This window comes from Adiantum capillus-veneris, chromosome 25 (genome assembly GCF_014529385.1).
Source record: "Adiantum capillus-veneris isolate H3 chromosome 25, ASM1452938v2, whole genome shotgun sequence".
Taxonomy (NCBI): Eukaryota; Viridiplantae; Streptophyta; class Polypodiopsida; order Polypodiales; family Pteridaceae; genus Adiantum; species Adiantum capillus-veneris.
Window position 1 is genome coordinate 130416629 of NC_140955.1, and position 17763 is coordinate 130434391.

The following is a 17763-nucleotide window of genomic DNA, read 5'->3' on the forward strand; positions in this document are numbered from 1 at the left end:
AAAGACAACGTAATACATGGAAATCTAGGAAGGCAAGGATGAAAGTGAGAAAAGAACGTGAGGAAGCAATCCTAGAAGAAGAGTTAAGACAAACGAGAGAAAGACTAGAGAAATTAGAGAGTCAAAACAGAATTCAAGAAGATGACTCTGAAAAGGAGAAGACAAAAAACGGCAAGGAAACAACAAGTGTGAGCTCGGAAGGGTGGAGGTTAGTTGAAAAGGTACATGAACCATTGGACTCACTGATGAGAGCTTACGAAGCAAGAGTAAAGAACACTCAAACCCAGGAACAACGTTGGTTGACATATCCGAACGCAGAACTGGAAAAGCAGAGACTAGAGATGTGTTAGAAAATGATCGAGACGGCACAAGCTCTATTAGAACTGCCGAGAGAAAAACTAGAGCATGAGACCGGAAACCCAACTCAAACAAATGCTATCCCTTCACCACATGAACAGATAGCTGAAACCGCTAAAAGTGCACAAAAAACTGAGAAAATGAATAGGGATGAACACGTAGTGATGAACACAACTGATGAGGAGATGGAAAGTTTTCATCCTGTGATACAGAGGTCTTATAAAAAGATGAGGATTACAATGAGTTTTGGAAACAAGTGAGAGAGGCAAAATTTGCAAACGAGCTGAGTTGTCAAGCTAATCAGAGTAAGGACATCAGGAATCCTCCCATAAAGGAAATTGAGGCAGGATCTCAAGTGGACTTAGATCTGGATTCTTACTGGGGAGATGGAGGCTCTGTTAGAACAGTAGAGAGTAAACCTCATTTGCTGAAGACCTTACCTTCATACTTAGGAGAATACGAAGACAAATCTGAGATTAGAGCGCTTCCCTCACGAGGAATCTCTTCAGAAAAAGTTATGGACTCGCAAGGATTGATAGAGATTTTGTCAACACCAGTGACATGCACTATCACCCTAGCTGAGCTTCTAAGACTACGACCAAATATGTGGGCAACGGTAGGAAAATGCTTAGAAAAATTTGGTGTAAAAGACCCAACTTCAAAGCTGCAAGAAGGGATATGAGAGTTGAATAATTCACAAAAGAACGCAAAACTGGTACCTTTGAACAAGGTCGGAGAGTATTGTGAAAGAGAGGATGGGAATACAACTTTACCAGTTGAATTCCAGGGAGTAAAAACGATGGCAATACTTGACAGCGGAGCAGGGGTGGCCATTGCCACAAAAGAAATATGGAAGAAATGGGAAAAACTGGCAATCAGGAAAACAAGGTTGAAACTCCAACTAGCTGATGGACATATGGAGAAACCTTTGGGACTCTTAGAGAAATTCATAGTGACTTCTTGCGGGATTGAGTATGAGCATACATTTGCTATTGTTGATTTTGGCAAGGAGAGCAACTATGATCTCATACTGGGAAGACCACTCATGAGACAGTTGAAAATTGTCCAGGATTGGGGTTACGACCACATATACCTGAGACACAAGGAAACCATGACACGAGTAAACTTGAAAGACCATAGTTACAAGGACGTGAATCGAACACCTGTCGAGGATTTTGATTTAGCTACATTAGCAGGAACATAACTTCCAGCTTGGCTAGGTAAACCCAAAGAGCTATGGATGTGTGGAGCTTCAAATTGTGGAAGCCTGAAACGCGAGGAATGTGTCTTAGAAAGGGCGATTGAGGATGAAACTTACATTGGTGAACCCTTTCCAGAGGAAGTTTTTGAACCATTAGAATGGAAACACATTCTCGCTACACTAGATGTCTGTGCGATTCCAGATGGTCTCACAACAAGTTTTGTGACAAAGACGGATACGATGTAGTTCCGTATTTCATGATGGGAGTAGGGATTGATAAAGAATCAGATCAGAGTGATACACGAGCGAAAAAGGATGAACGAGAAAAGATAAATGAAGAGGATATGTCTCACAACATTTCGGATCGTCTAGATTGGGGAAATAACGCAGACAAGGAGTCTTCAGACAACTCTAGTGCACAAGAGGAAACAATCAAGGTGTCAGTGAACCGGAGCTATCGACAAAGTCAAGGACCAGCAAGAAGTTCAAGAAGTGATGCTTACACAAAGCTTTAGCAAGTGCGCAAAATTTGTTAAACCCAGTGAAATGGCAGAGAAGCTTAATTTACAAGAAGCTGACACAATATTCAAGGCACAAGAATCAAAGATTACTAAAGCATGCAAGGAGGACATGAAAGACCTGGTAGTGAACAAGAAGATCAAATTCTTGATAAGTACGCATAAAGGAGTCAAGCTAAATTTCAGAGCAGAGATTGATCACATTGCCATGACGAATGTTATGTCATACGGCATGTGGTTACTTTTAGGTAAACCAGAGCTTTATGAGATTCAAGTAAAGGTTTTTATCTCACCGGGAATAGAAGTCATAAATTTGGGGATTGCAGAGGCGACCCTTAACTATAGTCCAAAGAAGTAAAAGACAAATTCTTAGTGGTGGACTCTAAAAAAATGAGTACACACTTGATTTTGTTCAAGCAATGGGCGAAGATGTGTGAAGAAGCACCTGAATCTTCAACAGTGGTTAAGCCTACGACAACTCAAAGATCTTCGGCCACTATCAACAAAGGAAAAGCTAAAGCAAGTGAAACAGTGTTCTGCAACCAAAATCCTTCACTTCAGTCAAAGTATTTAGCCCAGCCAATTCACATACATGAAGAAGCATCTACATCAAAATCCAAACCCTCGACAACACAATGGAAACCAAAGTGCAAAGTCTATCAACCAAAGTTTCCATCGCAAAAAAGCCTCCACAAAAGAAAGAAACATGTCAACCAAGTGTTAGTATCCAAGGAGTACATCAAGGACAAAGATCCAATTTGGGTATCAGCATCAAAAGAACCACGACAAGCAAAAGTCACAGGTTGGATAGCATCAAACAGTTCAATCACTGCTCAAGGCTACTATGACGAGAACATCAAAGTATGGGTCAAAAAACCAAAGGTAACAGCTTGGACATACCCAGCATGTGGTATCTCTTCACAACAAGATCAGCAGGGCATCAAGCGCAGGTCTAACTGTTCATACAGGAGTAACAACAGGTACAGGAAGAAGAAGCAAAGACCTTCCAAGCAACAAACATTGAAGTAGTTGTGGGTACGAAAGTCAGAGCTCTGCAGTGAAAATACCCCACAAAGTCAAGCTAAGGTCACACAGCAAGCAGTGCAACAAATGATCCCAGTCAAGCTATTGGAAGCACAAGGATACTATACAGGTAACACTCAAATTTGGTTGCCAAAGATTAAAGCTTCCCCTGAGATCATGAAGAAAACTCATGTAGCACAATGTGCCCAACAACGACAACCCAACTATGCAACCATGAGTGCTACAACCCAACTACGCAACCATGAGTGCTACAACTCCAAGGTGGATCCCTCATCATTTACTATAGGAGCAAGTCTTTTACAAAGGTAATAAAAATATTTGGACACTGAAGCCAAAGGACCATCAAGTCTAACAAGCAACAAGGAAAGTGGAAAAACAGGTCACACAAGGACCAAGGACAACTTGGATTCCAAAACCTATAGATGGAACTCAACAACAGAGGCCCACAACTAGTCTACAGCCTCTTATCAACAAAGGTAAAGCAAGGATACAAGAAGAAGTCATAGTTTTAAAGAACACTGTTTGGAAGAAGACTTCATCAACCATTGCTTCAACCTCAAAACCTGTCTCACCAATCAACATCAGTGTGCTACCAAAGCATGAAGAGCAGGTATTTGTCAATGTATTTGACAAAATGGCATCACAAAACCAAACGAAAGAGAATGGCCTAAACCTCAATAACATATGGAATTGGATTTCAAGACGTGATCAGGTATGTCCAAGTCGCCATTAAAATTACATGGCATAAGAGTCTAGAGTCGGGCAGCTGAGCCACTAAATGAGAAAAGTGTCAGACCCAAGCTTCAAGTCTAATATTTTCTCTATGGTCTATGAGTCTAGCTAATAGATATAAGCTCAAGCTGGAGAGTTGAGCATACATAAAGTCATGTCGCTCATGCTGGAAGAGGTGAGCATAAGAGTCGAAGTCTATTATTTTGTACGGTTGAGAAAACGGAGTAGTCCAAAAACACTCACGCACTTGATGCAGTGAGGAAGAGTGGAGAAACCTCATCAACAAAAACCCCTCTTGTGCGGAGTGATAGGTTTTTCTACACTTGCTCTAAGAAGAACCCCTCAATACTCTTCTCTAGCACTGCATCTTGTTTAACATGCATAACTCTGTGCAAGCAGATAGATGTCCTCACATTGGACATATGCATCAGACACTCTTTGGTGTTCCACCCATGCACTTACACAAAAACAGGATGATGACTCGAAATGCAACGGAACTTCACAAGAAGTTTAACCTTATAGAGATCAAAGCAACCATGAAGTATCTCCGGGTTTGGACAACCAAAAGTGGGTCTAAACATCCGATTCGGCGGCAGACACACAAAGCGTCATTTTGGCATAACGGCCAAATTTGGCAACCATTCGCCACAAAACTTCGTGAAAAGCTTCGAATGACCATCAACGATAAATGTCTACAACCAAAATCCAAGGAGAATCCATTTCACTTACCAATGTGGAAAAAGACGCTTTCGGGCAACTAAATGGCAAAAACTGTCCGATTTTGACTCCCGGACAGGTCTATTTTCAGCTAGTAAAAGGTGGCGATTCAGGGCAATTCCCTCTAAACTTGACCGTTCTTGCGAGATCTACAACTTTGCTGAAGAAACTTTTTGCAAATTACTCACTGATTTTCTGATATTCAGCTCAGAAAATTTCAGGTTTTCCGCTTTGGCGCAGTATGCGAGTTTGATGCACTTTTGGAAGAAGAGAGGTGCTCAAAATTAAGTGCATAAATTATGAGCTGAAAATGTAATTTCAGCTTCTGCAGAGCTTGTGGTAGATTTGGACAAAGAATCACGGCGACATATACACACCAACAGTGGTCTCTTGAGAGACGTGGTTTTTCGAAACACACAGATACAACTTCTTTCAGAGGTTTCACAGACACTTTGGAAAAACGTGGTGTAAAAACAATCAAGGTCAACCTGAACCATATAGACGACTTCCCAACAACTCACACAAGCTCGGGATACAACTCTCGAGGACTAAGATCAAGAAAAGTCTACTTCGAAACCAAAAGACGGACTCGAAGATTGAAATGCCTACAAAGGGGGATTTTAGCTAAACTTGTGATTTTTAAAGTTGAAAACTAGCTACAAGGGCTTAGGGCACAAGCATAGCACAAGCCTTGCATGAAAAAAGCATTTTTGATAAATCAGACATCATATCCATATGATGTCTCACAACATTATGCACATAACACTCCACTTCTGAGTTCATATTCACTATATACATGCTAAGAGCATCCAAAATACAAAGTTACAGGAGATTTGGAGCTAGTTAATCGATTGCAAACCCAAAAAACGCAAAGAAGGTCATAAAATCGACATATGACCCTAGACTTGCAAAAATAGCTCCAAATCAAGTGAAACTTTGTAGGAGTGGTGTAAATAACATGCACATTTCATCTGGATATCAAAAGTACAATTTGGCCAAAAAAGACATGATACCCATATGATGTCTTTTCACTCATTTTGGGCCAGAAGTTAATGTTTTTCATCATATTCTCATTATACACATAGAATATAAGCCACACAACAAGTTTGGTACCATTTGGACAAGTATATGGCCACATTAGTCCACTTAGCGGAAAAATCCTGACCTAAAGCCTATTTTTATCCAAATTCAGCCATATTCAACTTCAAATGATGATTTGAGTACAAACAGTACTTTACCACCATGTAAGGAGCTCACAGAACCAAAATCATGCAAAAAATCCACAAAAGACATTATACCCATATGATGTCTCATGGAGCAATTTTGACCCAAATTCTTTTCAAATTCCATAAGATCATTGTAGAAGCCATTATAAAGCCAAATCCAAGCCAAAAAACCAAAATGAGCCAAATTAGACCATATGGACATCATATGGGTATGATGTCTCCAAGGCACTTTAGCACATTTCAGAGCTATTTTGACCATACAGAATTGTTCAACATGTGGTATGAGAGCCATCTACAAAGTTTTATCCCATTTGGATCCCAAAATCCAATCCTCACTCAATATCTCAACAAAAGCCTGATTAGGATTAAAGTGGCCATAACTTGACCAAATGAGATCCAATTGCCAAATCAGGCATATATCTATGATGTACATGCTATCAACTATATGCATATCAAATATCTAATGATTTTGAGCACCTCGACATCATACCCATATGATGTCTCTAGCATGAAAATGCACCCAAAATTCATATTTTTCCATACGCATTGCATCCTTAGGCCCTGAATAGCTTATGTTTCAATTTTGAAGTCATTTGGATAGTTAAAAGCTTAGTTTCAGCAATCAGTACGAAAAAGACGCTAACTTTTGAAATTGGAGTTACAGAAGCTATGGATACAGGAAAGTCGCCTACAAAGCGGGAAAGAACCACACTCAAGGAAAAAATAGCAGAAGCAGAACCCAACACTGAAGCCTACGAAGACATCGATGGAAGAGGCAATCCTTGAAGAGCAAGGAATCAAGGTTTATCAAGGGACATTCAGAGATCCTAACCATCGGCAACCAAAGAGCCATCGGGATTCCACTGAAGCAAAGCTCAAAGACGTCATGTCAGGGACAACATGAATGCGGAGGGGGGGAGTGTTGAGCTGAAGGACAACACAACCACACTTTTGCAACTATTCATTGTAATAAATGTCTTGCCGACATTATTTTTCATTGATCCAATCATTTGTAATTAGTGGGACTCGATTGAGTTTCCAGATTGTATTCCATTCAAGTAGGCAAGATAGTTGTGCCCGCATTTGTAAGTAGAGATGATTTCACACCTCCAAGGCTGAGGTATAAAAGCCAGCTTTTGTAAACCTAAAGAAGACTTATCATTAATCAAAAGTTGAGTTTTTGAGCACCGTGACTGTGTCTGAGAGAGAGTAAGAGAGAGAGAGAGTCTTATCCTCTTGCTATGCGAGCTACGGAGCCGCCATTGGAGAAGCGACACCGCCATTGTGTTAGCAACGGCGAGAGCTACGCACCAATACCAAGCGTGGGTGCATTCGGCTTCTACGCGAGGTGAGCTCCCACGAGCTTCTTTGTGAGTTTTCTCTCGATCTATGTGTCGGAATTCAGCGTGCTATATATCGATAGAACCGCAGCGAGTAGAACTACACATTAGAACCATCTAAGTCGAGATTCGGTGACCTGTAATTTTCGGCCTTTCTTCATACGCGATTATCGCACGGAGTGTTTGCAGGTTGAGATTAGAGTGTAAATTCATAGGGTACTGTCATTACGTGGTGTATAGACTCCCCTTTGAGTTTGAGGCTGATTCGATGACTTTTGATCATGTTTCGGATAGCGTTTGCTCATAGGACGGATTTCAGTCATTTGTGTTTTTAGAACTTAGATTTGATTTCCTTGGTAGTGATTGTTTCTAGAAGATTGAGTAGGTGATTGACACCGATCTATTTGTTTCCATGCGCTTGCGGGTCAAGCTCCATCCTCGTCTGACATTCTTGTTTGTTGGTTGAGTTCTTGCTATTACAGCATCCGCTAGCGGCGTAACTGCCCAACACCTTCCATATGTGTGCAACAGTCTTTTTAGAATAAACCCAGCACAATGACAGTCTCCATACCTTATTCAAAATAAAACCAATTTTTAATTCTCAATACTCACAGTCTTAATTATGGATGTGTTCCTCAAATTGAGTTGAGAGTCCAGACAGTTGACTGGTTGTTACTTGTAGCATTGGACAATGGGAAATCCACTTCTCAAATGTGCCGATAAGGGTGTTTTTAATTCTAAGAAAGACAAAAATCTAGGGATCCAAGATCTATATTTTTGCATGACTTTGTGCAGGTAGCTGGATCTTGATCAAACTACAAGACAATTACTAGTTGTTAGTCTCTAGCCTCAAGGCTGAATCAAAATATGATGAAGTTGGTGAAAGCATCTTACGTCAAGGAGATGTAGAAAATTGAATCTGTGATTTGAGCATGTGGATCTTGCAATATATTGATATCCATAGAATCTGTTATACCATCTTCTAGCTGTATATCTACTATTAATACTTCCTCCGTAGATGATAAAATTTTGTTATTGCTGACATTGATTTTGTGTGTAACAATGTGGTAGCTTTTAATCTCTTTTTCTATAGCATTTGCTACTTTTTCCTTCTCTTTCAGTTTATTCATCTCCTGTGCACGCCAGTTTTCTTGCTCAGCTCTGGCCCTGGTATTCACATCATGGGTGACTTCTACAATTTTCACCTCTACCTATGGGCTTGATGGAGGAATAAGCAAAATTTCCTTCATTTTATTGTCTATAAATTCATTGGGTTGGAGCAGTTTATCATATCTCCACCTTACTCTTTTCAAGGTTTCACTGCTCTTGTCTATAATCGGTATCCTATGTGTGCATGTGCTGCAATAATTGTTATATCATACAAATATTCTAGCAAAAAACCTTATGCTGCCTCTTGAAGTGCAAAAATCACAACAAGTTTCCACCTTTGGTGCCAAAGCATGCCTCCTCACATATTGACCTGACTAGTCTTTGGAATGAAAGCTTTGATACAAGAAGGTCAATACATTTCTTAAAGGGGATCGGGGAGCACCACATACGGAGAGTGAGAGAGAGAAGGAGACACACAACACAGATATGGGTGGGGAGACTGTGAAGTGGCAGCTCCCCCTATATAGTATACTCACTATAAGTATAGGGTAACAGTGGGCGGGCGCCCATGACCTGGGCGACCGATCAAGGCACATAGGCCTTAACCCCAACAACCTCCCACTTAAATGCCAATGTGCCTTTAAGCAAGATCTACTAGTGTACAACTAATAGAAGGTGAGAGATTCTCTCAACCTATGCCCACTGACTCTCGATGAGATAGTGCATCCGGCTCTACTGATAGACAAACATCTCGCTGCGGAAGCCACACAGAGCTAGCTCCAAGCTTTGCAAAGAGTCTACAAGAGCTCATGCACTCCTGCAAGTATCGGTCCAATACCTGCAAACCTCCCTATGCTCTATGCCAAGATCAGTCATCGAACAACTAATCAACCCTGCTGCAAATGCTCCCACTGCAGCTGCTATGTCTAGCCTCGAGATCAGCATCTCGTACATGAGGACACCGAACGTTGATGCAACCCTGGCAACCTCTGCCACCTCCAACTCATAACTCAACTCATGGTAATCCTGTCCCCTATCGTAGAGACCATGGCACTCTGACTCCGAGCTCTGGAGTGACTCCTCGTGCCCACCACATATCACATGTGTACCAAGAGTATCCATCTGTCCTGAATCTGCATCAAGCTCTAGCATAAGCATATCAAGAAATGACTCCACAATAGCCGACATCTCAGCATCCTTGTGAGTCATCTCTGTCATCACCTCTGATGACTCATCCTGCTCTGACTCACTAGAGCTATCCTGCTCCACCTGTGCATCCGTAGACGCAACCTGCACAACAAGGTCACTGCTCTGCACTCCATGCAAAGCATCCTGCAACCCACAAGCAAAAGAGAATCGCCTGCTCTCTCGCTCTCTACCTGGCTGCATGATCACAGAGAGAGCACCGTCTCTCGCGTGATCCACATGCAATGGGTAACATGTACCACTCCTGGCACCTCTCGCAATCACTAGCGAACACAAATGCATCACAAAATCTCGCTCTCGTAGCGAAATCTGACATCCACAATCTCTAAGCTGACCAATCGAGATCAAACTCACTGTCAAATCCGGTACATAGCGCACATGTCGTAACAAGTAAGATGCACCACTTGGTAATGACAGTCTCACATCTCCTGCACCTGCTATCGCATGCGCCGATCCATCGGTCAAACGTACACTGCCAAGCATCCCGCTAGAATAGCTACAAAACCATGCACGATGCGGCGTGACATGAAACATAGCATCTGCGTCTAGCAACCACTGCGAAGGGAGTGCACTATCCACATGTATAGCATCTCGTGCATAGATCGAGGTAAAAGTGACATCCCCGTCACTAGTATACTCCGACACTACATGTGCCTCAACTGTCAAAGCAACTGAGTCCATGGCATCACTACATACATCTCTGAGACTGCCATGTCTCCTACGATGTCGCATACAACGAAAACAACGCCGTCTAACGTGTCCAGAATGACCACAATACCAACATGTCACCTGTCGGCGTGCTCGTGAATGTACATGTCTCACACGAGTCCGTGATGACTCAGATCTATCATACATATCATGTAATCTGTGCCAAAGTGCTCTCGAAGTAGTCTCATACATAACAAGAGCATATACAGATTCCGCAAGGTGCAAAGAGAGCATAGATAGTGCCATCTCCTCTAGCTCCTGCCACTGATTGTCAGACATGTTTGAAGGTCTACCTGCATCACCACTCAATGGTCGATGCAACCCTCGTTGTGTCAATGCATCAAGCATACACTCTCTCCATGCGGCAAAGTCTGACCCATCAAACACGCGCATCTGTGAGAGGTCACAATCTGATCAATCACCTGTCTCTGCCATGAGCACAATGTAGCAAACTAGAAAGCAAAACCACCTCACCAACAACACCTGGAAACTGTCTACCAATATGGCCAGAAACACAATGTAAAACCTGTGAGACACACTCCAGAATAGAGCTCCCGCAATGTCAATACAAGCCTCGCATGCTCTAGTATCACACTGCAATCTGTGAGCTAATCATCAAGCCCACACTATGCGGTATCGATGCATACACATGCACAAATCTCCCACCTGCAGAGAACACCGCACACAAATGCTGAGTGCAACCCGCAATCTCTACCTAGATCGCATAAATGATACGCATAAAACTCCTGGGAAAATTTCGCCAGAGTTTCGACGCACAATGGCTATCAACACAAAATAACCATTGTCCTGTAAGCTCAATACAATGAGAAATCAATGCGCATCAAACTACACTCAACATACATGCATAAGCTCTGCAAAACTATGGCAAACAATGCTCGAGATCACAAGACTCTCCCACCCGAGAGCAAACCACTGTCTCAGGCAAAGAAAGATACACAACTCCTCACTCTTGTGAGAGTGGATACAAAAAACACAAAACTGTGTCCAAACTGACAAAACCTGTCAAAGTGAGAGTAAACACTCGATCACAAACTATGGCGAGAATCTGGGAAAAATCCGACAGAATTTTCCCTGAAAACTGAGCAAAAAACTCAAGTACAATCTCTACCATAAACCATAACACTACTCAATGCCAATGAGTAGAAATGCCAAAATGGCTCCACATTTTCACATACAATGGCAATCCGCACTCAACGTACATCAACGGAGTGACTGCGCATAAGAAAACGCCAAAATATTTGCAATCTGGAAACTTGATCAATGCGAAAACAATGCTCTCAAGAGAGCTTACCGGCACTTGAAAGTGCTCGCCAAAATGCATATATAATGGGCATCAACCATGTGCCATAACCATATGCAAACCATCCGCAAAGACCATGAATCCAAGCACAAAATCACTGCCAAAGTATCCTGTGAAAACCAGTGAAAGAAGCTCCACGTGTGTGCTCGAAAAAACTGCGTCTCTCAAGAGACCGCCTCGATGGTGTGTAAACGCCTCCGTACTTTGTTGCCCAAGTCTACCAAAAAACCCTCAAACCACAAGCTTAACACAAGCTGCAATTGCATCTTCAGCTCAGAATTTATGCACTCAACATCAAGCATCTCCCGTGCTTCCAAAAGTGCATCAAACTCGCACACAATGCGACAACAGAAAATCTGGAATTTCTGTATGTAGTCAGTCTGAGCTGAATATCAGCAAAACGGTGAGGAATTTGCAAAAAGTTTCTTCTGCAAAGTTGTAGACCACGTCGAAACGGATGGCCTTCCAGGATAAAATTCTCAGATCTGCATTCTACAAGGAGAAAAACGAATCTGAAAACTGTGCTGCTGCACACACAGTTTTAGGGCAGCACCTTCACTTACACACAATCTTCCACTAGAAAACGTGCTAAACCACTCACGATGCGACGTGACATGGAAAGTAGCATCTGAATCTAGTAACCAATGTGAAGACAATGTGCAATCCGATATGCAATCCATAGACATAAGATCGTCTGAAGACAAGCTAGATGTAAATGTGACATCACCGTCACAAGCATACTCAGTAACCAACGTACTGATCTCACTAGCATCTGTCATGCCCAAATCTGCATCACACATCTGTCGCCTCCGTTGTCTCAAACGCCTGAAACATCGACGCCTAATGTGCCCTCTATGTCCACAATGCCAACATGTCAAGTCTCTATGCCGTCGAGACTTGCGTGTGGGACCAATCTCTCCCATGGACATAGAAGTGGGACTATACTCCCCTGTAGACATGGATGTCGCATACATAGTATGTAAACTCTGCCATAAAGCATGAGTTGTAGTCTCCCTCGAGACTTGCCAGTAAACAGACTCAACCAGATGCAAACAAATCGTAGACATGGCTAACTCATCAAGATCCTGCCAATCATCATCACGCATAGAATTGGGCTTTGCCGATAAACCATGCAAGGGTTTATCCTGCCCCAAATCCGCCAATGCAACAAGCATATGTTCCTTCCAAGCAACAAAATCTACACCATCAAACTGTGTCAGACTATAACGTTGGAAGTCAAATGAAAAATCAGCCATAATGCTCGCAAAAGAGCAACCAACAATGAGTAGCAAATGTCAACCAAATCAACCCTAAACTGGCTCGAATCACATCAACAAAAGTCTGCAAATATGGTTGTAAAATATGGCTGCAAATCAGCCCCAAAACAGTCCCAAAATTCAGCTCTTAAACAGCTGCATAAACAAGTCACAAATGTGTCCCAAATCAGCCTACAACTGAGGCATACATAGACACCTGCAAAGAGGAAACAATGGCTGAAAATTCAGTGCCCAAATAAGCCCTCAAACCTGCCTATAAACTTGTAAACCTGTAGCTGAAACCTATTGAAAAACCTCAAGCCATTAGTGCTTGAATCCGGCTACCTAGCTCGTAGCCACACAAGCATACATCACAATACTCACTCCTGTGAGTGTGCCAAGATAACTGTACGCCTGTCAAACCCGTGAGCTAATCACCAAGCCCACACTGTGCGGTATCGATGCATACACACGCACAAATCCCCCACCTGTGAGGAAACTTGCAGCAAATATCACTCTCACATCTGAGAGCAAACCATGTGTGGAATCCTCGACACACAATAAACAACTGCTGCAGCAGAAAATTCAGCGTTCAGAATTTTAAAATTCTGATATGACGAGCGCGTCCGGAGCGTGCCAAAACCCCAAGGTAGACTCCTGGATCGCATGTATTCGAGTCAGGGTGTGAAAGCTATGCCAAAAACCTCCGTTTCGGCCCAAAAACGTAGCATAAACTGCCAAAAGAGGGCTGAAAAATGCAGCTCCTCAACCGTAGCTTGAATGAGGTTTCTGATGGCTCGAATGGCTTTGAAAGGGGGGTAAAACGTCGGGATACCTGGTGAAAACTCTCTCGGAAAGCTGAATTTGCCGATGCCGAAGTCGAAACCCTGTTTGCACTCTTCAAAGTGCGCGCGCGCACGAACGCGATTTTGGGAATGAAACTGGCTCTTCGCTGTCGTCGTGATTGTGCACACATGCGCTCCCTCCGCACCTATGCTCTGATACCAATTGAAGGGGATTGGGGAGCACCACAGACGGAGAGTGAGAGAGAGAAGGAGACACACAACACAGATATGGGTGGGGAGACTGTGAAGTGGCAGCTCCCCCTATACAGTATACTCACTATAAGTATAGGGTAACAGTGGGCGGGTGTGTAAAGAATGAGGATGCAAGAGAGCTACACAAGACAAGCACAAAGCACACAGAGATGGAAAGCTTCTTCTTCTTCTTCACAGAAAAGAGAGTACAAATGACGAAGTGCTAAAGCTGAAAAGTAGCACATATGTACATGCGGTCACTAAGTGTGAACTCGCTAGAAGCGTACTAGGCTGGCACTATAAGTGTAGTCCAGCTGTAGAATCACTGGCAGAGATCCTCCGTGTCGGTCACCTAACGCGCCAGTGAGTAAATGCCGTAAGCGGCCAAGACCCGTAGTGGATGCCAGCTCAAGGTGTAGAGCTCGACATCTCAACACTCCCCCTCGAGCTCTGCATGTCGTAGAGTCCAAGCATAGTCCGGAAACGTGGAAGCTTCTCAGCTCCGAGGGCCTTGGTAAAGATATCCACTATCTGCTCCTCTGTGCTGACGTAGACCAAGTCGATGTCGCCCGCCAACACTCGCTCTCGAACGTAGTGGTAATGGACCTCTATGTGTTTGGTCCTGACATGGAACACTGGGTTCCTAGCCAACTGCATGCTGCTGAGGTTGTCACAATGGATGAAAATCTGCTGGTCCACCTGCACTCCCAAGTCCTCAAGTAATGTGCGTAGCCAAGTTACCTCGCACGCCGCAGCTGCTGCACCTCTGTACTCGGCCTCTGTGCTCCATAAAGCAATCGTAGGCTGCTTTTTGCTGCTCCAAGTAACAGCAGCACTCCCAAAAGAGAACATGAAGCCACTCGTAGATCTCCTATCAACAATGCTACCTGCCCAATCTGCATCTGTATACCCATACAATGCTAATGGTGCATCTGCTGCATAGAACAATGCGTAGTCAAGAGTCCCTTGCACATACCTAAGTGTGCGTCGTACTCCATCCAAATGTGGCTTCCTCGGAAGATGCATGAACTGACTCTCCAAGCCTACTGTGTAGCTCAAGTCTGGCCTCGTGATAGTCAAGTAGATTAGACTACCCACAATCTTCCTGTACATGTTGACATCCTCAACAACATCACCCTTCTCTGCACTCAGCTTTGCATTCACATCCAAGGGAATAGAAATTGGCTTACAATCAGCCATACCATACTTTGACAACATGTCCAAAGCATACTGTCTCTATGATAGCCATACACCCTCTGGAGTCCTGATCACCTCAATGCCAAGAAAGTAGCGCAACTCGCCCAAATCTTTCATTTCAAACTCCTATTTGAGAAGACCCTTCACATGGTCAATCTCTATAGCATTGTCACCCACAATAATAAGGTCATCTACATATATGGTAATGAACACAATCCCAACATCACTCTCACATACATAGAGTGAATGATCTGCATGAGCTCTCCTAAACCCAATACTGACAAGATACTTGGCAATCCTGTCATACCATGCTCTAGAGCCCTGTTTCAAACCATACAAAGCTTTGAGAAGCCTGCATACATAATCTGGGTAACCTGGATCAACATAATCGGTGGCTGATCCATAGACACTTCCTCTTGCAACTCACCATTCAAGAAGGAATTCTTTACATCCATTTGATGCATAATCCATCCTCTAGATGCAGCCACTACTATGACAGCTCTCACAGTCGTCATCTTTGCCACTGGAGCAAAGGTCTCCTCATAGTCTATGCCATACGTTTGTGCATAACCCTTTGCGACCAGCCTTGCCTTGTGATGCTCAATGTTACCATCATCCTTATGCTTGGTTTTATACACCCATTTACAGCCAATAGCTTTCTTGCCACTTGGCAATGGCACCAACTCCCATGTGTCGTTTGCTTCCAATGCAGCCATCTCTTCATTCATTGCATCATCCCAATGCACATTTCCAACTGCATCCTCAAAACATGTGGGCTCCACATCCTGTATCGCCTTAGCCATGTAGGCTTGGTGATGCACTAGATACCCATCATAAGTCAATTTCTGAACTGGATTTTTGACTCTATTAGATCTACGCGGTCCTGGGTCACTCCTTTGCCCTCTAGCATCTTCTTGTACTTTCCTTACACCAGGTGTCCTGACAGCCGGAATTCCAAATTCCTCATCAAGACTTTGTTCAGAACCATCTGAATCCATGTTTACATGTGAAAAACCTGATGATGCATCAGCCATAAAGGGAGGTTCATCAACCTTTTCCTTTCCTTTTCGTGATACATTCCCTGTACCTGTTGGTGGATTAACCTGCGTACGTAGTCTACCGTTCCATGGTTTCTCAACAGAGCCACGAGAAGAGGACTCTTGTGGTCCACTCAAAACCTGTGACTGTGGCCTCACATTTTGTACAACCACATCATCTTTTACATCAGCCCCAATAGTGCCATGTGCATTACTGTACCAACTGCTCATCTCATCAAAGACTACATCTCTGCTCACTCGTAATTCTCGTGTAGTAGGATTGTAGCACCTGTACCCCTTTTGTTCAAGGGAATATCCCACAAAAATACATTTCTCTGCTTTAGGATCCAATTTTCTACGCAACTCATCTGGTACATGCACGCAAGCTATGCAGCCAAACACTTTCAAGTGTGCCAAATCAGGCTTTGTACCTGTAAACTTTTCCTCAGGTGTTATATCATGCACCGCAGCTGTAGGTGTCCTGTTCATAATGTACACAGCTGTATTTACGACTTCAGCCCAGAAATGATGAGGCATGTTCTTCTCATTCATCAATGCATATGCAACCTCTACAATGTGCCCGTTTTTCCTTTCTGCGACCCCATTCTGTTGTGGAGTATATCTGCATGTAAACTGCCTGCGTATACCATGCATTCACAGATAATCTGAAAAATCATTGGAGAAGTACTCTCCCCCTCCATCTGACCTCAATGTCTTGATTTGCATATCTGTCTCCTTCTCAATCATGACTTTGAAGTCTTGAAAGTGACAAAACACTTCACTTTTGTTACGCATGAAGTAGACCCATACTTTCCTTGTATGGTCATCAATGAAAGAGACATAATACCTGCAACCATGTATACTTGCAGTATCGGTTGGACCCCAAACATCTGTGTGCACCACCTCAAGTGGCTTTTTACATACATTGCGCTCATGTGAAAATGAGCCCTTTGACTGTTTTCCAAACTGGCATGCTGCACACACTTTATGCATACCATCCACCTTGAATTTGGGCAAACCTTTTACAATCTGTTTTGATTGCATGTTGCGCAATCTCTGCTCATTGACATGGCCAATGCGTTTGTGCCAAATGTCAACATCAGCCACAACACCTGTGCCCTGTGCAAATAATGCAGCTTTTACCTCAGGCATGTCTACATTCAGTGTAAACATTCTGCCCACACATTTGCCCTCTGTGATCAGCTTACAGCCATTCTGGAAATCTTCTACATAACAACCATTTGGATGGAAGCGAACCTGCAAACCCTGCTTAACCATTTGTCCAACACAAGCAAGATTCTTTGTAATGTTTGGGACATGAAGTACATCTGCTAAGTACTTTGATTTCCCACTCTTCGTATTTAGAGGTATGTCCCCTACATGAGCAATGGGGTGAGCTGTGTCATCTCCTGTCTGCACATAGCCTGACACATTTGGTTTGCGCATATCTCTAAACCACTCTCCACGAGACGTCATGTGATTAGAGGCACCTGAATCCACATACCAAACATCATCTTGGGTGGAATTCTCTGTAGTCATTGTATTCATTACATGCTGCATAACAAACATGCGCTCATTTTTGCTGTCATCTGCATCTCTGCTAGTAGATGCATAGTTGCCCTGTTCTCTCTTTCCACTTGCTTTTCCCTTTGGACAGTCACGTGACATGTGACCTCTTTCACCACAAGTCCAACATTCTCTGCTATCTGGAGTATGTTGCTGCCTGCTTGATCCTGCACCACGACCTCTTTGACTC

General features: G+C 43.2%; 1 protein-coding gene across 1 annotated transcript in view; it reads right to left on the reverse strand.

Annotated features, from left to right (window-relative positions):
* The window catches only part of LOC147425654 (uncharacterized), a 237668-nt gene that overhangs the window by 90974 nt on the left and 128931 nt on the right, over positions 1–17763 (reverse strand). Inside the window, exon 3 of the mRNA XM_086500712.1 lies at positions 3520–3536. The gene's annotated coding sequence lies outside the window, so the exon portion shown is untranslated. The remainder of the gene's footprint in view (positions 1–3519; positions 3537–17763) is intronic.